This window comes from Chlorocebus sabaeus, chromosome 12 (assembly GCF_047675955.1).
Source record: "Chlorocebus sabaeus isolate Y175 chromosome 12, mChlSab1.0.hap1, whole genome shotgun sequence".
NCBI lineage: Eukaryota > Metazoa > Chordata > Mammalia > Primates > Cercopithecidae > Chlorocebus > Chlorocebus sabaeus.
The window spans coordinates 6,533,636-6,558,263 of record NC_132915.1 but is presented as its reverse complement, the minus strand read 5'-3'; positions in this window follow the sequence as shown (position 1 = coordinate 6,558,263).

The following is a 24,628-nucleotide window of genomic DNA, read 5'->3' as shown; positions in this document are numbered from 1 at the left end:
CTTTTAATGTTGATTTCTGAGAGTTCTTTGTTACTCTGGATATGAGTCCTGTGTGCTAGATGTGGTTTGCAAATATTTTATCCCAAGCTGTAGCTTGTCTTTCCATGTTCCTAGCAGGGTCTTTTGCAGAACAAAGTTTTAACTTTTGATAAAGTCCAATATATTAACTTTTTGCTTTTACGGAATGTGTTTATTTATTTATTTATTTTACTTTAAGTTCAGGGATACATGTGCAGAATGTGCAAGTTTGTTACATAGGTATATGTGTGCCATGGTGGTTTGCTGCACCTATCACCCTGTCATTTAGGTTTTAAGCCCCACATGCATTAGCTATTTGTCCCTTCCCTCAGCCTCCACCCCCTGACAGACCCCAGTGTGTGTTATTCTCCTCTGTGTCCATGTGTTCTCATTGTCCACTCCCACTTATGAGTGAGAACATGCGGTGTTTGGTTTTCTGTTCCTGTGTTAGTTTGCTGAGGATGATAGCTTCCAGCTTCATCCATGCCCCTGCAAAGGACATGATCTCATTCCTTTTTATGGCTTCATGGTATTCCACAGTGTATATGTGCCACGTTTTCTTTATCCAGTCTATCATCGATGGTCGTTTGGGTTGATTCCATGTCTTTACTATTATAAATAGTGCTGGAATAAACATATGTGTGCATGTGTCTTCACAGTAAAATGATTTATATTCCTTTGGGTATATACTCAGTAATGGGATTTCTGGGTCAAACGGTATTTCTGGTTCTAGATCCTTGAGGAATCACCACACTGTCTTCCACGATGGTTGAACTAATTTATATTCCCACCAACAGTGTAAAAGCACTATTTCTCCACAGCCTCGTCAGTATCTATTGTGTGTTGACTTTTTAATAATCGCCATTCTGACTGGCATGAGATGGTATCTCATTGTGATTTTCATTTGTATTTCTCTAATGATCAACGATGTTGAGCTTTTTTTCATATGTTTGTTGGCTACATAAACGTCTTCTTTGAGAAGTATCTGTTCATTTCCTTTGCCTACTTTTTGATGGGGTTGTTATTTTCTTGTAAATTTGTTTCAGCTCCTTGTAGATTCTGGATATTAGATCTTTGTCAGATGGGTAGATTGCCGAAATTTTCTCCCATTCTGTAGGTTGCCTGTTCACTCTGATGATAGTTTCTTTTGCTGTGCAGAAGGTTTGCAAAGGGAATGCTTCCAGTTTTTGCCCATTCAGTATAATGTTGACTGTGGGTTTGTCATAAACAGTTCTTATTATTTTGAGATAATGTTCCATCAATACCTAGTTTATTGAGAGTTTTTAATATGAAGGGATATTGAATTTTATTGAAGGCCTTTTCTGCATCTATTGAGATAATCATGTGGGTTTTGTCACTGGTTCTGTTTATGTGCTTGAATATGTTTATTGAATTGCATATGTTGAGCCAGACTTGCATCCCAGGGATGAAGCCTACTTGATCATGGTGGGTAAGCTTTTGATGTGCTGCTCGATTTGGTTTCCCAATATTTTTATTGAGGATTTTCGCATTGATGTTCATCAGGGATACTGGCCTGAAGTTTACTTTTTTTTGTTGTGTCTCTGCCAGGTTTTGGTATCAGGATGATGTTGGCCTCATAAAATGAATTAGGGAGGAGTCCTTCCTTTTCAATTGTTTGGAATAGTTTCAGAAGGAATGGTACCAGCTCCTCTCCGTACCTCTGGTAGAATTCAGTTGTGAATCCATCTGGTCTTGGGGTTTTTTTTTATTGGTAAGCTATGAATTGCTGCCTCAATTTCAGAACTTGTTATTGGTCTATTCAGGGATTTGACTTCTTCCTGGTTTAGTCTTGGGAGGGTGTATGTGTCCAGGAATTTATCCATTTCTTCTAGATTTTCTAGTTTATGTGCATAGAGGTGTTTATATTATTCTCTGATGGTAGTTGGTACTTAGTGGGGTCAGTGGTGATATCCTCTTTATCATTTTGTATTGTGTCTATTTGATTCTTCTCTCTTTTCTTCTTTATTAGTCTAGCTAGAGGTCTATTTTCTTAATTTTTGCAAAAACCAGCTCCTGGATTCATTAATTTTCTGAAGGGTTTCTCATGTCTCTAATCTCCTTCAGTTCTGCTCTGATCTTAGTTATTTCTTGTCTTCTGCTAGCTTTTGAATTTGCTTTCTCTTGCTTATCTAGTTCTTTTAATTGTGATGTTAGAGAGTTATTTTAGATCTTTCCTGCTTTCTTTTGTGGGCATTTAATGTTACAAATTTCCCTCTACACACTGTTTTAGCTGTGTCCCAGAGATTCTGGTACATTGTCTCTTTGTTCTCATTGGTTTCAAAGAACTTCTTGATTTCTGCCTTAATTTCATTATTTACCCAGGAGTCATTCAGGAGCTGGTTGTTCAATTTCCATGTTGTTGTGTGGCTTTGAGTGAGTTTCTTAATCCTGAGTTCCAATTTGATTGCACTGTGATCTGAGAGACTGTTTGTTATGATTTTGGTTCTTTTGCATTTGCTGAGGGGTGTTTTACTTCCAGTTATGTGGTCAATTTTAGAATAAGTGATATGTGGCACTGAGAAGAATGCATATTCTGTTGATTTGGGGTGGAGAGTTCTGTAGATATCTATTAGGTCCACTTGATCCAGAGCCGAGTTCAAGTCCTGAATATCCTTGTTAATTTTCTCTCTTGTTGGTCTGATATTGACAGAGGGGTGTTCAAGTCTCCCACTATTATTGTGTGGGAGTCTAAGTCTCTTTGTAAGTCTCTAAGAACTTGTTTCATGCATCTGGGAGCTCCTCTATTGGGTGCATATATACTTAGTATAGTTGGCTCTTCTTGTTGAATTGATCCCTTTATGCAATGCCCTTCTTTGTCTTCTTTGATCTTTGTTGGTTTACATTCTGTTTTGTCAGAGACTACAATTGCAACCCCTACCTTTTTTTTTGCTTTCTGTTTGCTTGATAAATTTTCCTCCATCCCTTTATTTTGAGTCTATGTGTGTCACTGCACGTGAGATGTGTCTCCTGAATACAGCACACCAAAGGGTCTTGACTCTTTATGCAATTTGCCAGTCTGTGTCTTTCAATTGGGACATTTAGCCCATTTACATTTAAGGTTAATATTGTTATGTGTGAGTTTGGTCCTGTCATCATGATGCTAGCTGGTTATTTTGCCCACTAATTGATGCAGTTTCTTCATAGTGCCATTGGTCTTTATATTTTGGTGTTTTTGCAGTGGCTGGTACTGTTTTTTTCTTCCTATATTTAGTGCTTCCTTCAGGAGCTCTTGCAAGGCAGGCCTGGTGGTGATGAAATCACTCAGTATTCGCTTTTCTGAAAGTGATTTTATTTCTTCTTCACTTATGAAGCTTAGTTTGGCTGGATATGAAGTTCTAGGTTGAAAATTTTTTTCTTTAACAATGTTGAATATTGGCCCCCCCTCTCTTCTGGCTTGTAGGGTTTCTACCAAAAGATTCACTGTTAGTCTGATGGGCTTCCCTTTGTAGGTGGCCTGGCCTTTCTTTCTGGCTGCCCTTAACATTTTTTCCTTCTTTTTGATCTTGGAGAATCTGATAATTATGTGTCTTGGGATTGATCTTCTTGTGGAGTATCTTAGTGGTGTTCCCTGTATTTCCTGAATTTGAATGTTGGCCTATCTTGCTAGGTTGGGAGGTTCTCCTGGACAATATCCTGAAGTGTGTTTTCCAACTTGGTTCCATTCTCCTTGTCTCTTTCAGGTATTCCAATTAATCGTAGCTTCAGTCTTTTTACATAGTCCCATAATTCTCGGAGGTTTCATTTTTCCTTTGCATTCTTTTTTCTCTAATCTTGTCTGCCTGACTTATTTCAGCAAGATGGTCTTCAAACTCTGATATTCTTTCTTCTGCTTGGTTGATTTGGCTATTGATATTTGTGTATGTTTCACGAAGTTCTCATGCTGTGTTTTTCAGCTCATTTATGTTCCTCTCTAAGCTGGTTATATGGAATGTGTTTTGATGGCATGACTGAAAACTCTTTACCAAGCCCTAGGACCCAAATATTTTCTTCTGTGTTTTTTTCTATAAGTTTTATGGTTTATTTTAAAATCTATGATCCATTTTGAGTAAACCTCTACACTAGGTGTGAGGTTTAGGTCTATTCTATTCTATTCTATTCCATTCCATTCTTGCCTGTGGATATCCAATGACTCCAGCACTATCTGTTGAAAAGCCTATCATTTCTCCATCAAATTATTTTTGCAACTCTGTCAAAAATCAATTGGCCATATTTCTGAAACTACCAGTGGGTCCCTATTCTGTTCCAGTGACCTGTATGTCTATTCCTCTGCCAGCACCACAGTACTGATTATTGTAACCACATAGTGAGTCTGGAAATTGGGTAAAGTGATTGCTTCCACTTTTTTCTTTTTTCCAGAATTATTTTAGTTATTCTAGTTCCTTTGTTTTTCATATAGATTTTTAGAATAGTCTTGCCTATATCTATTAAAAAAATCTTTCTAGGATTTGATAGGAATGGTGCTAAACCTGTCTGTTAATTTGGAGAGAATTGACATTCTCACTATGTTGAATCTTCCAATCCATGAACTCAAATTCTGTCTTCATTAATTTATATTTTCAACCAGTACTCTGTAGTTTTTAGCATACATGTACCATACATGTTTTCTTTGACTTATGCCCAAGTATTTTATTATTCTCTGAGTGATTATAACTGGCATTGTATTTTAAATTTTGTTTTATACATGTTCATTGCTAGTATATAAAAGTAAAACTGACATTTTTTACAGTTGCCCTTATATCCTGCTTATAAATGAGTTGTTAAGCTCATTTATTAGTTCCAAGAGTTTGAGTTTTTTGGTTTTGTATTTTCCTTGGGACTTTCTACACAGATCATCATGTCATCTGCAAGTAGAAACAGTTTTATACCTTTCTTTAGTGTCTACATGACTTGTGTTTCCTTTTCTTGCTGTTTACAGTGCCTAGAACTTCCAGCACTGTGCTGAATAGAGCAATGACGGTGTGGACATTCTTGCCTTGTTCCTAGTCATAGTAGAAAACCATTCCAATTTTCTCCATTATGCATGCTTTTAGCTGTAGGGTTTTTTGTACATATTCCTTATCAAGTTGAAGTCCCCTCTACTCCTAGATCTCTGAGAATTTTTGTCAATTTTATTGATCTTTCCTGAGAACCAGACTTTTTGTTCCATTGGTTTTCTCTACTGTTTTTCTGCTCACGATTTCACTGATTCTTGCTCTTGTCTTTATGATTTCTTTCCTTCTGCTTGCTGTATATTTATTTTGCTCTTCTTTCTCTAGTTCCTTGTGAGAGCTTAAATTACTCATTTGAGAATTTTACTTTTTTCTTTCTTTCTTTCTTCCTTTTTTTTTCCCAAGACGGAGTCTTGCTCTGTCACCCAGGCTGGAGTGCAGTGGCATGATCTCCACTCACTGCAACCTCCGCCTCCTGGGTTCAAGCAATTCTCCTGCCTCAGCCTCCCAAGTTGCTGGGATTACAGGCGCTCGCCACCATGCCTGGCTAATTTTTGTATTTTCAGTAGAGACAGGGTTTCACCATATTAGCCAGGCTGGTCTCAACCTCCTGACCTTGTGATCCGCCTGCCTCAGCCTCCCAAAGTGCTGGGATTACAGGCGTGAGACACCGCGCCTGGCTGAGAATTTTACTTTTTTCTTATGTAAACATCTATTGCTACAAATTTCTCTCTCAGCACTATTTTAGCTGTGCCCCACACATTTTGATAAGAAGTGTTTTCCTTTTCATTTAGTTCAGTATGCTTTTTATTTCTCTTGAGACTCTCTCTTTGACCTATGGATTATTTGGGAGCATATTCTTTAGGCTCCAGGTGTTTCTGAACTTGGAATTTAGCTGTTCTTTCAGGCAGCTGGGGGTGGGGCCTTTCTCCTGCTGATGGATAGAGAAGGTTTTGACTTTCTACTAAGCCTCTTGGGACACCACCTTTGAAAGGAGGAGGAACCTTGTTATCCCTGAGTCAGGTTGGAAGCACAGGCTCCCCACGTGACATCCACTGATGCCACCAGACACAAGGTGACTTGCTGCCACCCAGCGGGGAGCTGGGGCACCCTGTTGGCCTCTCAGGAGTGAAAATCAAGGGTCCCCACTCAGCCACCTGTAAGTGCTGGAGTCCCACCACAGTTTTTTCTGTGGCATTTGGTTTGAATACAGCAGTTACTGTCTGAAAGTTTTCTGTCTTGCTAGGCTGCCCCTTTCCTGATCCTCTGTCTAGGTAGGGGAAGCAGATCTTTTTTTGGAACTTTTTTTTTCCGGCGCACATTGGTGTTTACAGACTACTGGCTTCTCCAGTATCCAGTCTAAGATATGAGAGGCAAAAGAAAGCCCAGAGAACTCATCACCAAGTCTTCCTTGGGTCCCAAAGCCCCTAAACAGTCTGTTTTTTTTTTTTTTTTTTTTTTTTTTTTTTTTTTTTTTTTTTGAGACGGAGTCTTGCTCTGTATCCCGGGCTGGACTGCAGTGGCCGGGTCTCAGCTCACTGCAAGCTCCGCCTCCCGGGTTTACGCCATTCTCCTGCCTCAGCCTCCCGAGTAGCTGGGACTACAGGCGCCCGCCACCTCGCCCGGCTAGTTTTTTGTGTTTTTAGTAGAGACGGGGTTTCACCGTGTTAGCCAGGATGGTCTCGATCTCCTGACCTCGTGATCCGCCCGTCTCGGCCTCCCAAAGTGCTGGGATTACAGGCTTGAGCCACCGCGCCCGGCCAACAGTCTGCTTTCTTGTCTGCCAATCAAAGTATTCGGATGTTTGTCTTATACACAACTTCTAGGGTTTTTAGTTATACTTATTGGAGCGACCAGGTAAATGTGTATCTACTTCATTTCCCCAGAAGTAGAAGTCTCTAGAGTATGTTTTGCTTCTGGTAAAGAAAGGAAATCTCAATTTTTCTTTATTTTTCTAAACTATTATGTATTAGCTATTTTTTTATTCTTTCAGAAAATGTTTAGAATAAAATTGCTGATCTCGCTCAAAATTCCCATTGGGGTTACAGTAAATGTAAAGTGACTCTATGACCCAGTCATTTAGAATATTCAATAACTAAATTGCAAATAATCTCTGGTCTCATATCAGAGAAACAGAAAATCTCAGGGAAACATAGGCCCTGGATACTTAATGAAGATTTCAAGACAGAGGCCTTCCACTTCGTACGTAACAAGTTCATTGTAAAGTTCTGCCTCAAAATGTCATTGTTTGTCAGTGATTTCTTTTTTTCCTGTCACACCACACTACTCTAGCTATCATAGTAAATTCTGCCATTCCCACTTTTGCACTATAGGGTAGGGCTACGAACTCTCAAAAATATGGACCATGCTAACTTGGGCATATGGTCTAGTTTTTGCCCCCTAACTTTTTTAATGGGAGGTCTTTAGGCTGATCCTTGCAGGGGATGGCCTTGCTGATAAGCATCTATAAACTCGGACTCCAGCTGACTCTCTTTCTGAAGAAAGCAGACCAAGGTTTTTAAAAATAGAGCAAACTGGAGCTTCCTGATTGTAGTACATGTCTGTGTTTGTTTTCTACTGGTTACATAAATATGGCAAATCACTCGACAGAGAATGATACCGCATTTCCTGGGATCCCAGGAGGAATGTTTTCTTTTCACTTGCCTTTTCTGCAAGAACGTGACAGCAGGAAGAAGGAGTTGGTGGTATTAAAACAAGTAGTTACGACTGCAAGTTGCAGAAGAAACATTTTTGGACAGATGTCAGAATGAAGCATTTCAGTCTGGAGAGTAATTTTTATGTAAGAGAATATGATGTAAGTTACAGTGAAATTGGGGAAAAAAGAAGTATTTAAGGAAAACTGTGACTTTTAAAGTCAATAAAAGGCAGTAAAGGTTTTTTTAAGGAACATCTTCTTGCACAAATATTGCAGTGGTGTTGACTGAGTCCCTCCCTTTCCTCTCTGGGCCCCACATTCTGTTCAGGTGCGTGGAGAATCCTGGGAACCTGCACACAGGTGCTGGGCAACACCTGGCCAGAGAAACATTCCATTTCACATTGATATGTAACATGGCCTGGCTTTACCATGTCAAATTCCATTTAGTTTTGTTTAAAGATAAAATGTAAACATGCCCAGAAGAGTTCTCTTTTTTCCCTTATTGGAAACAGATGAAAGGACTTGATGGCGTGGGGGGAGGCAAGGGAGGCATCTTTTGTGATTCAATTATATAGACACAGTGACAGTAGGCTTTTCTCTAGAGGAGTACATTGTGTGCACAGGCATTTACTTGGTAGTAAATGAATTTCATTAAATTGGACTGCTTGAGCTTCCAGAGTTTTAAGAAAAAATTTGTTGGTTCCTTTGCTTCAAAATTCTTTTGCAGCAACATTTTGGAAAAAGCATTTTACGTAAGTAGAGTGTTATGGTCTGAACTGCATCTCACCACAACACCCCAAAATTCATATGTTGAAGTCCTAATCTCTAATACCTCAGACTGTGACTGTATGAGGAGGGAGGGTCTGCAGAAAGTTAATTAAGCTTCAATGAGGCCATTAGGGTGAGCCCTAATCCCATATGACTGGTGTCCTTATAAGAAGAAATCAGGACACAGATTGGTAAAGAGGGACTGCAATATGAAGACACAGAGAAGACAGCCATCTGGAAGCCAAGGAGAGAGGCCCCAGAAGAAACCAGCCCTGCCAATAGCTTGATCTCAGACTTCCAGCCCCCAGGACTGTGAGAAAATAGATTTCAGCCGTTTAAGGGGCTCGGCCTGTGGGCCTCTGTTACCGTGGCCCTGACATGATACTGCATGTGGTTATACCACCTGGTGATGCAGCGGCTGCAACTTTTTAAAATGGATTTAAGTTATAAACAAAGACAAGACAAAGCAAAAATATAAAGCAAGTCATTTGGGTAACCTAAGATAAGACAGACCTGAGACGTGACAGTGGCATTTTCCTGGATGCTTTCACATATAATATATTCTCCATACCCCACCTGAGTCATCCTGACACAGGTGTGGCCGTGTCATTCTTATGCTTCAACCCCTTTGATGACTCTTCCCTTGGCTGAGGGTAAGTGACGTCCACCTCCTGGCTCTGGTTCTCATCAAGGCCTTCTCAGTCTCCCTGCCTCGTTCCCCAGGCTCCCCTTTTTGGGTGCTGCATTCCAGACATACTCATTTTCTTTCACGTCTTTGAAAGCCTTTCCTGCCTGCACCACGGAGGAACCTTGGCCTGGGACAGGGCCAGTCCTGCAGCAGGCACTTCCCACCTTCTGTCTGGATGACTTGTGCTCCTTTTCGGGAAACGTGGTTCTAACTCCAGACTACTGATCTACCTCCTATGCTTCCCTAGACCCCAAAAAGTTTCTCGGGCCAGGTGTTGCCCGGCACCTGCGTGCAGGTTACCAGGATTCTCCACGCATCTGAATACAATGTAGGGCTGAGAGAAGAAAGGGAGGGACTCTGTCAACACCACTGCAATATTTGTGCAATAAAGATGTTGTTCCTCAAAAAACCTCTGTCTAGGAAAGGCACCCTCTGTCACTAAATTTCCCCCTCTCTGTCTTGATTCTCTGATTGACTGTCTTCCTGTGAGGCTGGAAACTCCAGAAGATACAGTCCCTGTGCTTGGTTGCTGTACCCTTGGCATCTTGCACAGTTGCCTGACTCATTCTTAATTTCACACCTACAAAATATTTGACAAACAATAAAACAATAGCCTACAAGTCTCTGTTTGCTTCCAGTAAAGTAAAGGAATAAAAGATTTTAAACACTCTACTATCTTTTTACTGTCCCACTCTTGAATTTTAACAAGTAATTTCTTCTCATACCCTAATAAGCATGCAGGAAGGATCTCTTGAGGCATAGGAGTAGAAGGAAATGAGGTCGATTTATCCTTTGGGCTACCTTATGAAACTCATTTCAAATTTTAATCCATCCACACGGACTGAGCACTTTCTTTTCTTTTTCTTTTTTTAGACAGAGTCTCACTCTGTCACCAGGCTAGAGTGCAGTGGCACGATCTCGGCTCACTGCAACCTCCACCTCCCAGGTTCAAGCAATTCTCCTGCTTCAGCCTCCCGAGTAGCTGGGACTACAGGTGTGCACCACCACACCCAGCTAATTTTTTTGTATTTTTAGTAGAGACAGGGTTTCACCATGATGGCCAGGATGGTCTCGATCTCTTGACCTTGTGATCTGCCCACCTCAGCCTTTCAAAGTGCTGGGATTACAGGCATGAGCCACCGCGCCTGGCCAGACTGAGCACTTTCTAAGTCTGAACTGAATCGTGGTAACACAGTCCTTACCTTCAGTATGCTGGATAAAGGGGTGCTGGTTTCTGTGTCATCGTGTGTTAACATCTGGATAGGCTCTGGGAGAAGGGAATGATGAGCCACCGGTTCTGGAGAAGTGGTTGGAAGCCTGTTAGAGGCAGAATCTTCCAGATTCACAGCTTCCTGGGTGAGTCATTCAGCAAAAAAGGTTTTAAAGTTACCTCAACAATATCAGTTAGACTATTTAAGTAAGTCGATTATAAATAATCTGTGGTCTCATATAAAAGTCATTAAAAATCTGATCAGCCCCAGATACTAAAGGACGATTTTATGGTCCCAGGCCTTTAATTTCATACGTAACACACCAATCGTAGAGTTCTGCCTCAATATGTATTTTTTCATCGTGCAAACGAAGCTTGTGGTTTTACTACAACAAAAATTAGTGTAATTCACTTCATAGTGTTTGTCTCATTCAATATTTTATTATGACTCCCGTTAACTTCCGGCAAGCATATGGATTTAATGAAAAGGGGACTCCAGCTCTTGGTAAATTTCTAAATTTACTAGAACTGACTAGTTTGGGTTATTTGATCCCAAAAGAGGGCGTGTCAGACATTAGCCTTCCTGGCATCCAAACTGCAGTGAACTGAGAGCACAGGGAAAGGCAGCCCGACGCCCTCAACCTTGTAAGAAGTGTCTGTCCTAGGTGTCCCCACCAGCCCCCTTGCCATGGAGCCCTACAGAAATCAGACTTAAAAACTGTACACACTGGCCTCGACGTAAAACACAACAGCTCACATTTCACACCTTGTTGGCTTATCATGTTTAGTTGAATCCTGTTTCAACTAATATTTTTCCAGAGTTGGCTCTTTAAGATGGCACAGAAATTATTTACAACATCAAAGACCTCTGTGACACCATTTCCCCCACCTTCCCCCCGACACCCACTCAACACATCACGTGGCCCCCTCCAAGGCACCAGCACTCACCGGGCGCTGCGGATGGGCCGTCCTGACTGCTTGCCACCCCACCCCACCCCAGCAGGAGGGGACCTGGCCGGGGCTGGGGACTGGCACGGCCACAGCACGCAGTTCCTCTGGTCACACCCTCCAAAACGAGGTGCCAGCATATCGCCCTGACTTTGCTGGTCCTTCTTGTTGTCGATAAAAAGGAACAAGCACGGCCGGGCGCAGTGGCTCAAGCCTGTAATCCCAGCACTTTGGGAGGCCGAGACGGGCGGATCACGAGGTCAAGAGATCGAGACCATCCTGGCTAACACGGTGAAACCCCGTCTCTACTAAAAACACAAAAAACTAGCCGGGCGAGGTGGCGGGCGCCTGTAGTCCCAGCTACTCGGGAGGCTGAGGCAGGAGAATGGCGTAAACCCGGGAGGCGGAGCTTGCAGTGAGCTGAGATCCGGCCACCGCACTCCAGCCTCTCTTCGCTCCTTTAGTGCCCGAGGTGGAGATGGGCTAGCCTCGGACCCTGGCGGGAGCAGCCTCAGGCCATTCTCTTTCTTTAGAATAGTTTTATTCTAGTTCTATTCTTCAGAATAGTTTTTCTAGGCCATTTCCTCTTTGCGAAGGGTCTAATAATCGTGCCTCCTTCACAAGGATGTTGTGAGAATACCGAGGTGATGTGGGTCCTTTAGAGGCTCAGAGGCGGCTTCGGCATACACGCTCCTTCCCCGGCGCCCGCTCTCCCGGCACTGGCACCCCCCAACCCACCCCGAGCTTTTCCCACTTCCCTGCGGGGGGCTGGCACAGAGGCCCCGAATCACGGTTAGAAATTAAGCATGCGCAAGCACTTCGCTTCACACGAAATAATTCACAGATGAAGAAGCGCCCATAATGGGGCCACCCATCTGAATTAACTGTGAGAAAATACGCTCTCCTACCAGCCCAGGGCGCCGGGAGTCAACACAGGCGCTGCCAAGGCGCAGAGGAGCCGGCGCTGCCGGAACTCGAGCGCCATCTACAGCCCGCGGAGGCGCGGCGCGGACCCCACAAGCGGGAAACAGCCTCGCACAGCCGGGCTGCCAAACTGCACTCCCTCGAGAGAGATCAGTGTAGACGGAGCAAAATTTCAATCCTTTTGCTAAATTTATATATAATTTTATTTACCAAAATTAAATTTTATTTATAAGTGTATAGTACAAATATATGTATTTATATAGAAATATATGCTGTATAATATTGCGTGCAAGTATATGTGAGTGTGTATATATATTTGTGTGTGTGTGTGTTCTTAAATATACTTAAATAGACAAGTGTTTTACATAGAATCGGTCCGATCTCCAGTGCTGCCACTGAATCTCCGTTTGATCTCTGGTGGTCGCTAAACTCTAGGAACCCCAGTTCTCCACTTGTCCAAGGAGACCGGTCCCACTTACCCAGCACGGCTGTTGTAGCGATTGAGGGAGATAATGTACATAAAACGCTTACCCTAGAGTCTGAGACAGAGAATTATAACACTATTAAGAATATGATGACAACTATTTGTTCATTTACCTATTTAACCATTTTCTCTCGAACCTGCTGTGTACCCAGCCCTCGCTGGTTACTGCGGGATACAGCAGAGACCTGGAAAGACAAGGACCCTTCCCTGCTGGAGCTGCAAGCTCAAGTCATCTGACTTTGCGAACAAATAAAACAGGCAGGGGAAAGTAGGAACTAGGCCATGGTTTAGAACCACGGATGGGCATTCAACTACAAGTTAATGTAAGAGGCCCTGGGAAAGAGTTAATATAAACATTCTCATATCTCTTATCTGGATAAAACAAACCCGGTGGAATTGGTTGGAACATTCCAACCATCTTATGCATTAGCCAGGAAAGTGACTTTCAGCAATCATCTGTAAGTCAATGTATTAGTTTTCTATTGCCACATAACAATTACTTCAAACATTATTGCTGCTTAAAACAACACGCATGTATCATCAATTACTTCAAACATTATTGCCGCTTAAAACAACACGCATGTACCATCTCTCAGGTTCTGGGGGTCGGAGTCCAGGCATTGCTCAACCGGGCCTCTGCTCTGGGTCTCTCGGGCTGAAATCATGACGTCCCCAGGGCTTGGTTGTGAAAGCTCCCTGGGGTCGTGTGTTGGACAAAGTTTGTGTCATTGTATATCTGGGACTGACTCATGGCAACTTGCTTTTACAAAGCCAACCAGGGAGAGAGGGACCAGAGTGAGCGAGTTGGCAACAGAGTCCAATCTAACATACCCTCACCACCAGAGGGACAGCCCATCACGTTTGCCGTATTGTCTGTCTAAGCAAGCCGCAGGTCTCATACACAGTCAAGGCAGGGGTCACACAACAGTGTGAACGTCCGGATGTGGGGACCCTGGGGGAGGTCACTTAAGGTTCTGCCCACCACAGACACTGTCACAACTAATTCATATTAACCAAAACATATAAAATAGAAAAAGGAAAAAATACAGTGATTATTTCTCAAGTACATCTTATTTCACAAAATAGAGCTAATCCAAGATGTGCCCTGCACCTCACCACAATGATTCCCCCATGTAAATTTTGAAGACTGGGTTCATTGTCCAACAATTCAGAATTTTTGCAATGCTAAATTTCATGATGGGTGACCACCATGGAACCACAGATCTCAAAGAAGACCCATGCCCAGGACTAATGTCCCTCTTAATTTTGTCCTTAAGTTTCACCAGGGATGATAACTGCAAAAGAACATCTTGGAAAAAAAATAGCCTAGGGGAGCAGAAGCAGGCTCTAGGAGACTGGACTAGAAAGAAAGAATGGATGAAATAGGATGTGGTCAGTTCCAAGGAGGAAGCCTCCCCCGTCTTGTTCCCCACCACCTGCTTCTATTTGCCTTCATGCCCTCCTACTCTCCACCCACCCCGATCAGCGACCATAGATGTTTCAAACAAGTCTAGTCACGCGTTACTTAGCAATGGAAACACATTCTGAGAAATGTGTTGTTAGATGATTTTGTCACCGTGTGAACATCGTGAAGACTTAGCTGGTACAGTCTGCTGCACGCCTAGGCTGTATGGCGTGGCCTATTGCTCCCAGTCTACAAACCTGCACAGCATGTGACTCTCCTGAATGCTGTAGGCAATTGGAACAGAATGGCAAGTACTTGTGTATCTAAACCTGGCTAAACATAGAAAAGGTACAGTAAAAATACAGTGTAAAAGATGAAAAATTGTACAGCTGTGTAGGGAACTTAGAGTGAACGGAGCTTGCAGGACTGGAAGTTGCTCTGGGTGAGTCAGTGAGAAATGTGAAGGCGTAGGACATTACTGTACACTACTCTAGATGTTACAAACACTGTACACAAAGGCAATGCTAAATTTATAAAGACATTTTTCTTTCTTCAATAATAAAAGATGAGGCTTGGTGTGGTGACTCACGCCTGTAATCCCAGCACTTTGGGAGGCTGAGACAAGTGGATCACCTGAGGTCAGGAGTTTGAGACCAGCCTGGCCAACATGGTAAAACCCCCTTTATACTAAAAATACAAAAAATTAGCTGGGTATGGTGTAATCCCACCTACTTGGGAGGCTGAGGCAGGAGAATCGCTTGAACCAGGAGGCAGAGGTTGCAGTGAACTGAGATCACGCCACTACACTTCAGCCTGAGCAACAGAGCGAGACTCCATCTCAAAAATTAATTAATTAATTAATTAACCTTAGCTTACTGGCACTTATTTACCTTATATGCTTTAATTTTTTAAATGTTCTGACTCTTTTGTAATAACACAGCTTAAAACAAAACACATGGTACAGCTGCACAAAAATATTTTCTTTGTTTATATCCTTATTCTATAAGCTTTTGTCTATTTATAAAAATTGTTTATTATTTTTATTTTTTACTTTTTCAACTTTTTATTAAAAGCTAAGACACGCGCACATTAGCCTAGGCCTCCACAGGGTCAGGATCATCAATATCACTGTCTTCAACATTCGCATCTTGTCCCTCTGGAAGATCTTCAGGGGCAATAACACGCTTGGAACTGCCATCATCTCCTGTGAGGACAACGCCTTCTGAAATTCCTCCTGAAGCACCTGCCTGAAGCTGTTTTACAGTTAACTTTTTTTTTAAGATGTAGGCCTGGCACGATGGCTCACGCCTGTAATCCCAGCACTTTGGGAGGCTGAGGCAGGAGGATCAGGAGGTCAGGAGATCAAGACCATCCTGGCAAACACGGTGAAACCCCATCTCTACTAAAAATTAAAAAAAAAAAATTAACCGGGCGTGGTGGCAGGCGCCTGTAGTCCCAGTTACGCAGGAGGCTGAGGCAGGAGAATGACATGAACACGGGAGGCAGTGAGCCGAGATCGTGCCAGTGCACTCCAGCTTGGGCAACAGACTGAGACTCCGTCTCAAAAAAAAAAAAAAAAAAAAGATGTAGGAGTTTAATCTAAAATAACAATAAAAATCAGAGTAGAGTAAGTATATAAATCAGTAACAAAGCTGTTCATTATCATTATAAAGTATTATGTATTGTACGTAATTGTGTATGCTAGACTTTTACACAACTGCCAGCACACCTTTCTTTACAGCATCACCACAAACACGTGAGTAACATGCTGCTCTCAGACATTACGATGACCACGATGTCACTAGGAGACAGCAATTTTTCAGCTCCATTACAATCTTATGGGACCACCGTAGTACAGAGCTCCACCACTGGCTCCAACATCATTATGTACGCCGCACGTGGCTGTAATAAACATAGGCAAAAATGCTCATGCCCACTAGAAACCCTGGAGGTGGAAGTGCACAAAATGGTAACTGGGTGGGTTTCACAGGAGAGCACAGAGTGCACCTTTTCACAATGAGAAAAACTGGTTTGTTTAAATGAGACTTATCGAGAGGTAATTTGCATATCATACAATTCACTCCTTGCAGGTGTACAGTTGGATGAGTACTGAGGAAATGCATTCGATCATGTAGCTACTACCACAGCATGCAGAGATCTGGAACACTTTATCACCTCAGAAAGCTTCTTCGTGTCCACCCCTACCCCCAAAGCCAAGCCCTCCCCCAACCCAGCCCCCAGCAACCTCTCCTCTGTTCTGGGACCTGACAGTTCTGCCTCTTCCAGAATGGCATAAGTGGAATCACACAGTGTATATGTGAGTACACGCGTATGAGTGGACATGCTTACTGCAGCAAATGTGCACTCATGTATGTGTGCAAGAGTGTGGGTGTGCCTGTTCCACAACACACTTCAGTCCTGTGGGCTGGTTTGGGTCTCTGGAGTCACTGGGCACGTGCCCATCAATCTCCCCAAGGCCAAGATCGGACCTGAGGCCAGGCCAGGCCATGCCTGCATGGAGGGAAAATGCCTCCAGGAGGCCCCAGCCAGCCAGGCCTACCTCCAGCCCCATGAAGTCTCGCCCTTCTCTGAGCTCTTTCCAGGTTTTCACTCTCTCTGCAACGGCCAAGGGCCTGGTTAGGGAGGCGGCCGCAGTGGAAAGAGAAGGAATTGCTTGGGAATTCTGCCAACAAAACCATTCAGAGTGGTTTTGTCAGCGGCAAATTTGAGTCTGGGGCTTAGGGGTGGGGAGGTGAGGAGGAGGCAGACACAGGGATATTAACGGGGCACCCTCTCAACCCTGCAGCATCGTCCCCGACACCACCATCCCCTTGCCACCACCACATGGCATCCACATTTTAATCTGAATTTTGAATCATTACTTCATTATTATATTAGTTTTAATTGCAAAATATGTCAAATATACTGAAAAGTACAATAAATAACATCACAGGGACTCATCACCAGATTTAACAAATCTTATCTTTTTTTTTTCTTTTTTTTTTTTTGAGATGCACAGAGTCTTGCTCTGTCGCCCAGGCTGGAGTGCACTGTCACAATCTCAACTCACTGTAACCTCTGCCTCCTGGGTTAAAGCAATTCTCCTGCCTCAGCCTCTTGAGTAGCTGGGATTATGGGCACCAGTCACTATGTCCAGCTAATTTTTGTATTTTCAGTAGAGATGGGTTTTTGCCATGTTGGCCAGGCTGGTTGCAAACTCCTGACCTCAGGTGATCTGCCAGCCTCAGCCTCCCAAAGTGCTGAGATTACAGGCGTGAGCCACCATGGCCAGCCTATTTTATTTCTTATAAAGAAAAATATATACATGTAGATATAAAGTTCCTTCTCCAGTTGCTCCTGACATTTCCTTCCTCAGCCTCTAGGAGCAACCATCCCAACAAAGTTGGTGGGGGTCATTCCTGGGCATGGATTTCACTTTCACTGTATATGTAGGTTTCCATGACACGTTGGGGTTTTAACATTTGTATAAATGGTATTTTATCACATGCATCCCCTATAAATTGCTTATTTCGCCAATATTACAGATTTGCGATTCATTCATTTTAATATTTTGAGATCTAGTTCATTCATTTCAATGGCTGTAGTATGCAGTAATTTCCATAGTATGAATAAGCCATCTCCGTCAACAGGAACCCATCCTTGCTGAAACCAAACATCTCATCTGATTGTCTGTTATCTCATGCTGTCCCATAACCCACTCCAAAACAGCGGTTTGAAACAACCACACTCACTTATTTTGCTTGTGAGCCTGGCTGCTCTGGGCCCAGGGTCTCTCATGCCGTTGAAGTCACATGGCAGTGCAGGTTGGGGTCCCCTGGCATGTCCAGCCACTGATTTGAGCCCTCACTTCCTCCTCACACCTCTGAGCTTGAAGAAGAAACGTCTTTCCCTCCACATAACTGCATAGATTTTAAATTTTCATTTGAATGCAAACACTGTCCACTCACCTTCTGCACTTTTGTGTTGGGCAAGTATTAGCATCCACATTTAAGAACATTTGAAGGGTCCTTTGAATTTTTTTTAAATCCACTACTTTATTTTTTTCAACTTTTATTTTAAGATCTGGGGTAAAGGTGCAGGACGTGCAGATTTGTTACATGGGTAAATAGAGGTATACTTTAAAGCAGGGGTCCCCAACCCCCAGCCTGTTAGGAACTGGGCCGCACAGCAGGAGGTGAGAGCCAGTGAAGCTCCATCTGTATTTACAGTCCCTCCCATTACCCGCGTTACTAACTGAGCTCCAGCTCCTGTCGGATCAGTGGCAGCATTAGACTCTGACAGCAGTGCGAACCGTTGTGAACTGTGCATGGGAGGGATCTAGGTTGCACACTCTTTATGAGAATCTAATGCCTGATGATCTGTCACCGTCTTCCATCACCCCCAGATAGGACCATCTAGTTGCATGAAAACAAGCCCACAGGTTCCACCGATTCTACATTATGGTGAGTTGTATAATTATTTCATTATATATTACAATGGAATAATAATAGAAAGAAAGAGCACAATAAATGTAATGTGCTTGAATCATTCTGAAAAAATCCCCCTCCCTGGTCCATGGAAAAACTGTCTTCCACAAAGCTAGTCCCTGGTGCCAAAAAGGTTGGGGACCGCTGCTTTAAAGTGTATAATCTGTATCAGTTTAAGGTGTATCACTTGGTACATTTTGACAGGTGTATATACCTGTGTAGCCAACACCACATTCAAGCTGCAGACATTTCCATCACGCCTAAAAGTTTCCACCTGCACGTGCACCCCTGGCTCCAGACAACCCCCCAACTGCTGCCTAATTACTATAGACCAGCATTTCCTCTTCTAGAACTCCACATGGAATCATACCATAGGCATGTTTGCTGTTTTTGAGACCCATGTGATGTGTGTGGTGTGTGTGTGATGTGTGTGTGGTGTGTGTGTGTGTGATATGTGTGTGTGGGTGTGTGTGTGGGATGTGTGCATGTGGTGTGTGATGTGCGTGTGGTGTGTGTGTGGTGTAGTGTGTGATGTGATGTGTGTGTGTGATGTGTGTGATGTGTGTGTGGTGTGTGTGTGGTGTGTGTGGTATATGTGTGGTCTGTGTGTGGTGTGCATGTGATTGTGTGTGTGGTGTGTGTGATGTGATGTGTGTGGTGTGTGTGTGGTGTGTGTGTATGTGGTGTGTGTGTGATGTGATGTGTGTGGGGTGTGGGGGGTGTGTGTCGTGTGTGGTATGTGTGATGTGTGTGTGAGATGTGTGTGGTGCGTGTGGTGTGTGTGTGATGTGATATATTTGTGGTGTGTGTATGTGTGATATGTGTGTGGTGTGTGTGTGATGTGTGTGCTGTGTGTGTGGTGTGTGTGGTGTATGTGACGTGTGTGTGGTGTGTGTGATTGTGTGTGGTGTGTACATGGTGTGTGTGTGATGTGATTGTGTGGTGTGTGTGGTGTGTGTGATTTTGTGTGTGTGATATGTGTGTGTCATGTGTATGTGGTGTGTGTGTAATGTGATATATTTGTGGTGTGTGTGGTGTGTGTATGTGTGATGTGTGTGTGGTGTATGTGACGTGTGTGATTGTGTGTGGTGTGTATGTGGTGTGTGTGATGTGATTGTGTGGTGTGTGTGGTGATTGTGTGTATGTGATATGTGTGTGTCATGTGTATGTGGTGTGTGTGTGATGTGATATATTTGTGGTGTGTGTGGTGTGTGTATGTGTGATGTGTATGTGGTGTGTGTGTGATGTGATATATTTGTGGTGTGTGTGGTGTGTGTATGTGTGATGTGTGTGTGGTATGTGTGTGATGTGTGTGTGCTGTGTGTGATTGTGTGTGATATGTGTGTGTCATGTGTATGTGGTGTGTGTGTGATGTGACATATTTGTGGTATGTGTGGTGTATGTGTGATGTGTGTATGTGGTGTGTGATGTGTGTGTGCTGTGTGTGTGTTGTATGTGTGATGTGTGTGTGGTGTGTGTGTGGTGTGTGGTGTATGTGACGTGTGTGTGGTGTGTGATTGTGTGTGGTCTGTATGTGGTGTGTGTGTGATGTGATTGTGTGGTGTGTGTATGTGTGATGTGTGTGGTGTGTGATGTGTGTGTATGTGCGATGTATTTTTGTGTGTGTATGTGGTGTGTGTGTGATGTGATGTATGTGTGGTGTGTGTGTGGTGTGTGCGTGATGTGATGTGTGTGTGATGTGTGCGTGGTGTGTGTAGTGTGTGTGGTGTGTGTGTTTCACTCTGACAGCTAAGGAGTATTCCATTCCACTGACTGGATATACGTTCACCTGTTGATGGACATTTCGTTTGTTTCTCATGTTTGGACACTAGGAATGAGGCTGCTATAAGCATTCACGTACAATTCTTTGTGCAGATGTTTTCATTTATCTTGGGCAAACACCTAGCAGTGGAACTTTCAGGTCACAAAATACTTATGCGTTAAATTTTATAAGAAACTGCCAAACAGTGATTGCAGCGCCAGCAGGATGTGAATGTCCCATCTCTCATTTGTCTGCACAAAGTCCTGTCCTAACCGTCCTCTACGGGGGTTGGTGTGATTCTCTCCCTTCCTTATGAGTCTGGTAGGACAGGACCGTCTCTATGTCTATGACCCCAGGTCTCTCTGCCCACCAGCCCGGCCTCCAGCATCAGACACCCTCAACAACGTTCCTAAAAGCCCACGATTCCTCCAGCCCAGCTCTGGTACCCAAGGTGCACAGCAAGTGCCTACTGACTTACTCAATTGCTTCAACTCCTTTTGGAAAATAGAACGTACAGATATTAACTGATCCTTCAGCAAGGGAGGCTACTGCTGACTTCTTCCTTTATTACTTTCATTTTACACACTTCTCTGGTTTCCCTGCTCTGGCAATAGTAACTTTTGAAGAATTCCTCCCCAGAGATAACTGTTAAAAATTGAAGAAGTTAAACTTTAAAAACTAGATTTCAAAAACCTGCACATTAAAAAATAATAATAAAATAAAAAATGTTTAAAACCTTTGTGCATGGGGGCAGAGGCATTTGTTCTTACTGCCTAATGTTTATATTTGGGAGAATTTTGTCTAAGATTTTCAATAAGCTTCTAGTGAGCAATTTGATTCTTATGTTCTTTTGCCCCTCTATTTTGCTTTGACAGTTCTTTCCTCTAAAACTTTTTTTTTTTTTTTTTGAGACGGAGTCTCGCTCTGTCACCCAGGCTGGAGTGCAGTGGCAGGATCTCGGCTCACTGCAACCTCCTAGGTTCACACCATTCTCCTGCCTCAACCTCCCGAGTAGCTGGGATTACAGGCACCCGCCACCACACCCAGCGAATTTTTTAGGAGACACGGGCTTTTGCTGTTTTAGCCAGGACGGTCTCGAACTCCTGATGCCGTGATCCACCTGCCTCGGCCTCCCAAAGTGTTAGGATTACAGGCGTGAGCCACTGCGCCCGGCCTCTAAAACTTTCTAAAAGATCCTCCCACTCCAGTATATTCTAGCTAATGGGATCTCTATTACTTGGGGCTATGAATATAAAATTACAAAGAACAATAATAAATTACATAATAAAACAAATGATGTGTAATATATGCCATTTTAACAACATAAGCTTTCCATCTTGCCATTTAAAAAGCGATTTCACAGTATTTTAAGAAGTAGAAAACAAGCTTCCCCACTTTGAAGGTAACACAATCATAAAATTCCATTTTTGGCTGGTGTGTGGTTTTACAGTTAAATTAACATTAAGTAATTGATGCTAAAAGAACAAATGGGCCCACATCTCCATAAAGACAAAACAAAACCAGCCGGGTTCATCCATCACGGTGACTCTGGGCTGAGGCTCATTCTTGGGGACCCCCACTGCACAGACCCCTGCCAGCCCTTCAGGTCACAGGGATCTTTCTGGGAGCCCCAGAGGACCTGCAGCCCAGGGCCCCCTTTGGCCCAGTAGCATCACACCCATGGCACCAGGACCTGTCCTGCAGGGCACTGTGGCTGGGGGGCCACAGCAGCTCAAAGGTGCCACAGCAGGAAGGGCTGGGGGAGGTGGGTGAGGAGGGGGAGCAACCTGCCCGAGGAGCTTCCTCGTCCCCCTCTCCCTCCCTCAGGACCTGCACCCACCTCACTCCACTGCAAGGAGGAGTCCTTATGCTCCCCAGAACCCCTGCACTGCACCCCACACTACAGGGCTGACACCCTCCTCGCACCTCCAAGTGCAAAGGGCCGGTGGGATTGCAGACAGCGGGGCTGACTGTTACCCCAGGTGTGGCACCTCCAGTCTGCCACCTGGCACTCCTGTTCCCACACCCAGACACAGTCACGGCCCTAGTCTAAATGCCTGCTTTTTACTAAAGGATGCTTTGGGTTGCTTGATGACCCAGAGCCCGTTTCCCCAGGGGAAAAGTAGGAACAGTACCTCCTCCCTGTCAGGATTGTGGGGAGGCTGAGGTCGGATTATGTAATTCTAGAATGTCCTGTGTTTATCTCCGCAAATTCATCCCGTGTTTACTGCACAATTCCCGGCTCATAACTGCCCTAGGTCTTGCTGTAGTGTTAGAGCACTTAAGGCCTCAAAAGCAAGCCTCAGCAAACAGAATCTCTCTCTCTCTCTGACCTCCTGCTCTCCTTTCACCGACTAGGCCTCTAATCTTTCCCTGCCTTTCCAGAAAGAAATTCTCTACCCTACCTTGTCTGACTGTGGCTAACACAGCCCCCATTTCAGAAGGGTCCTGCCTCCTACCCTAGGGGAAGGAGTGCCACAGAGAGGCCAAGAAGAATCTGAACACACAGGCCTTGCCCGGGGTTCCCTCCCAGTCTGTCGTTATTAGACCATGGTCTTGTTTCCAATCACATTTCCACACAGTTGTAGATCATGCCTCTTATTAAGCCGCTGAGTTTATGGTAATCTGTCGATAGTAATTTGTAGGTAGGTAGTTTTAGACCTTAGAAAAATCAGGAGTAAAGGCTACTTTGTACTACAAATTAGACAACTTAGATGAAAGCCACAAATGACCAAAACTGACTCAAAAAGAGAGAGTAAACTTGAATAACCTATAAAAGTAAAAAATGGAGTCAGTAATTGTGACATTATGCTATATATATGTTGGTTTTCATCCACATTTCACTCGTGGTTCATGACTCTCATAACCCTTATTATAATGTTGGGGTGCTTTAGGCCTCACAAAACAGTCCCTTGACCTTCGCCTACCCTCCTTCCACCTGCTGCTTTTTCTCTTCCAGGCAGGATTCTTCTCCCACTTGTCTGTCATGGAGCTGGCCATAAAGAAATTCTTTAACCTCCCTTTCCAATTGTGGGTCATAAAACCGCCATTTTGGAGAAGTCCTAGCTGATACCCTGGGGGAAGGACGGGTGCTCAGAGAGGCCAAGAAGGATCTGAACACACAGGCCTTGTGGGGTTTCCTGCTTAGTCTATCAGTATTAGATCATAGGCTTTTTGTCCAATCACATTTCTCCATGGTTGTCAATCATGCCTATCCGATAAAGTCCCCATAAAAAGGCTCAAGAGAACAGGATTTGGAAGCTTCTGGAGAGCTGAACATATGGAGGCCCCCAGAGGGTGGCACACCCGGGGAGGGCACGGAAGTTCTGCACCTCACCCTCCGCATCCCCCATACCTCGCCCCACGCATCTCTTCATCTATATCCTTTGTAATATCCTTTACAGCAAACCAGTAAACGAGTAAGTGTTTTCCTGAATTCTGTGAGCTACTCCAGCAAGTTAATCAAACCCAAAGAGGGGGTTGTGGGACCCTCACCTTGAAGCTGGTCAGTCAGTTCTGGAGACGGGACTGGGTACCGGCATCTGAAGGAGGTGCAGTCCTGCAGGAATGTGCCTTGTGGGATCTGACGCTCTCTCCAGGTAGACAGTGTCAGAACTGAATTGGAGGATACCTAACTGCTGTCCCTTGTAGAATCTGTTGCTTTCTTGGTGTGTGGGGGTAAAAAAATCCCCACACATTTGGTCATGGAAGTCTTCTGAGTTGATTATTGTTGAGTGATATAATTTTAAAAACAAAACAAAAAAACCCTTTGAGTGTGTTTTTTCCCACTCTCAGAACTTCTAAGAGTCATCCTGGCCGGGCATGGTGGTTCACGCCTATAATCCCAGCACTTTGGGAGGCTGAGGCGGGCAGATCACTTAAGGCCAGGAGTTCGAGACCAGCCTGGCCAACATGGCAAATCTCCGTCTCTACTAAAAATACAAAAATTAACCGAGAGTGGTAGTGAGCGCCTGTAGTCCCAGCTACTTGGGAGGCTGAGGCAGGAGAATCACTTGAACCCAGGAGGCAGAGGCTGCAGTGAGCCAAGATTGCGCCATTGTACTCCAGCCTGGTGACAGAGCAAGACTCCCTCTGAAAAAAAAAAAAAAGGAGTAATCCTGATTTAGAATTCTGAGTTTGTACAAGGAAGGAAAGGAAGGACAACATTTAGTTCAGAGGCTCCAATTTTCTTAGACTCCAGACTTGTGTTTAAAGCTCTGAGGGTCATTCCTCTAAGTATTACTTAATTGATTGTTTCAGCAATAGAGGCTCAGAGAAGTTAAGAGTTTTCTCTAGGGTCATACACTGGGTCAAAAAGAGAAAGAACCA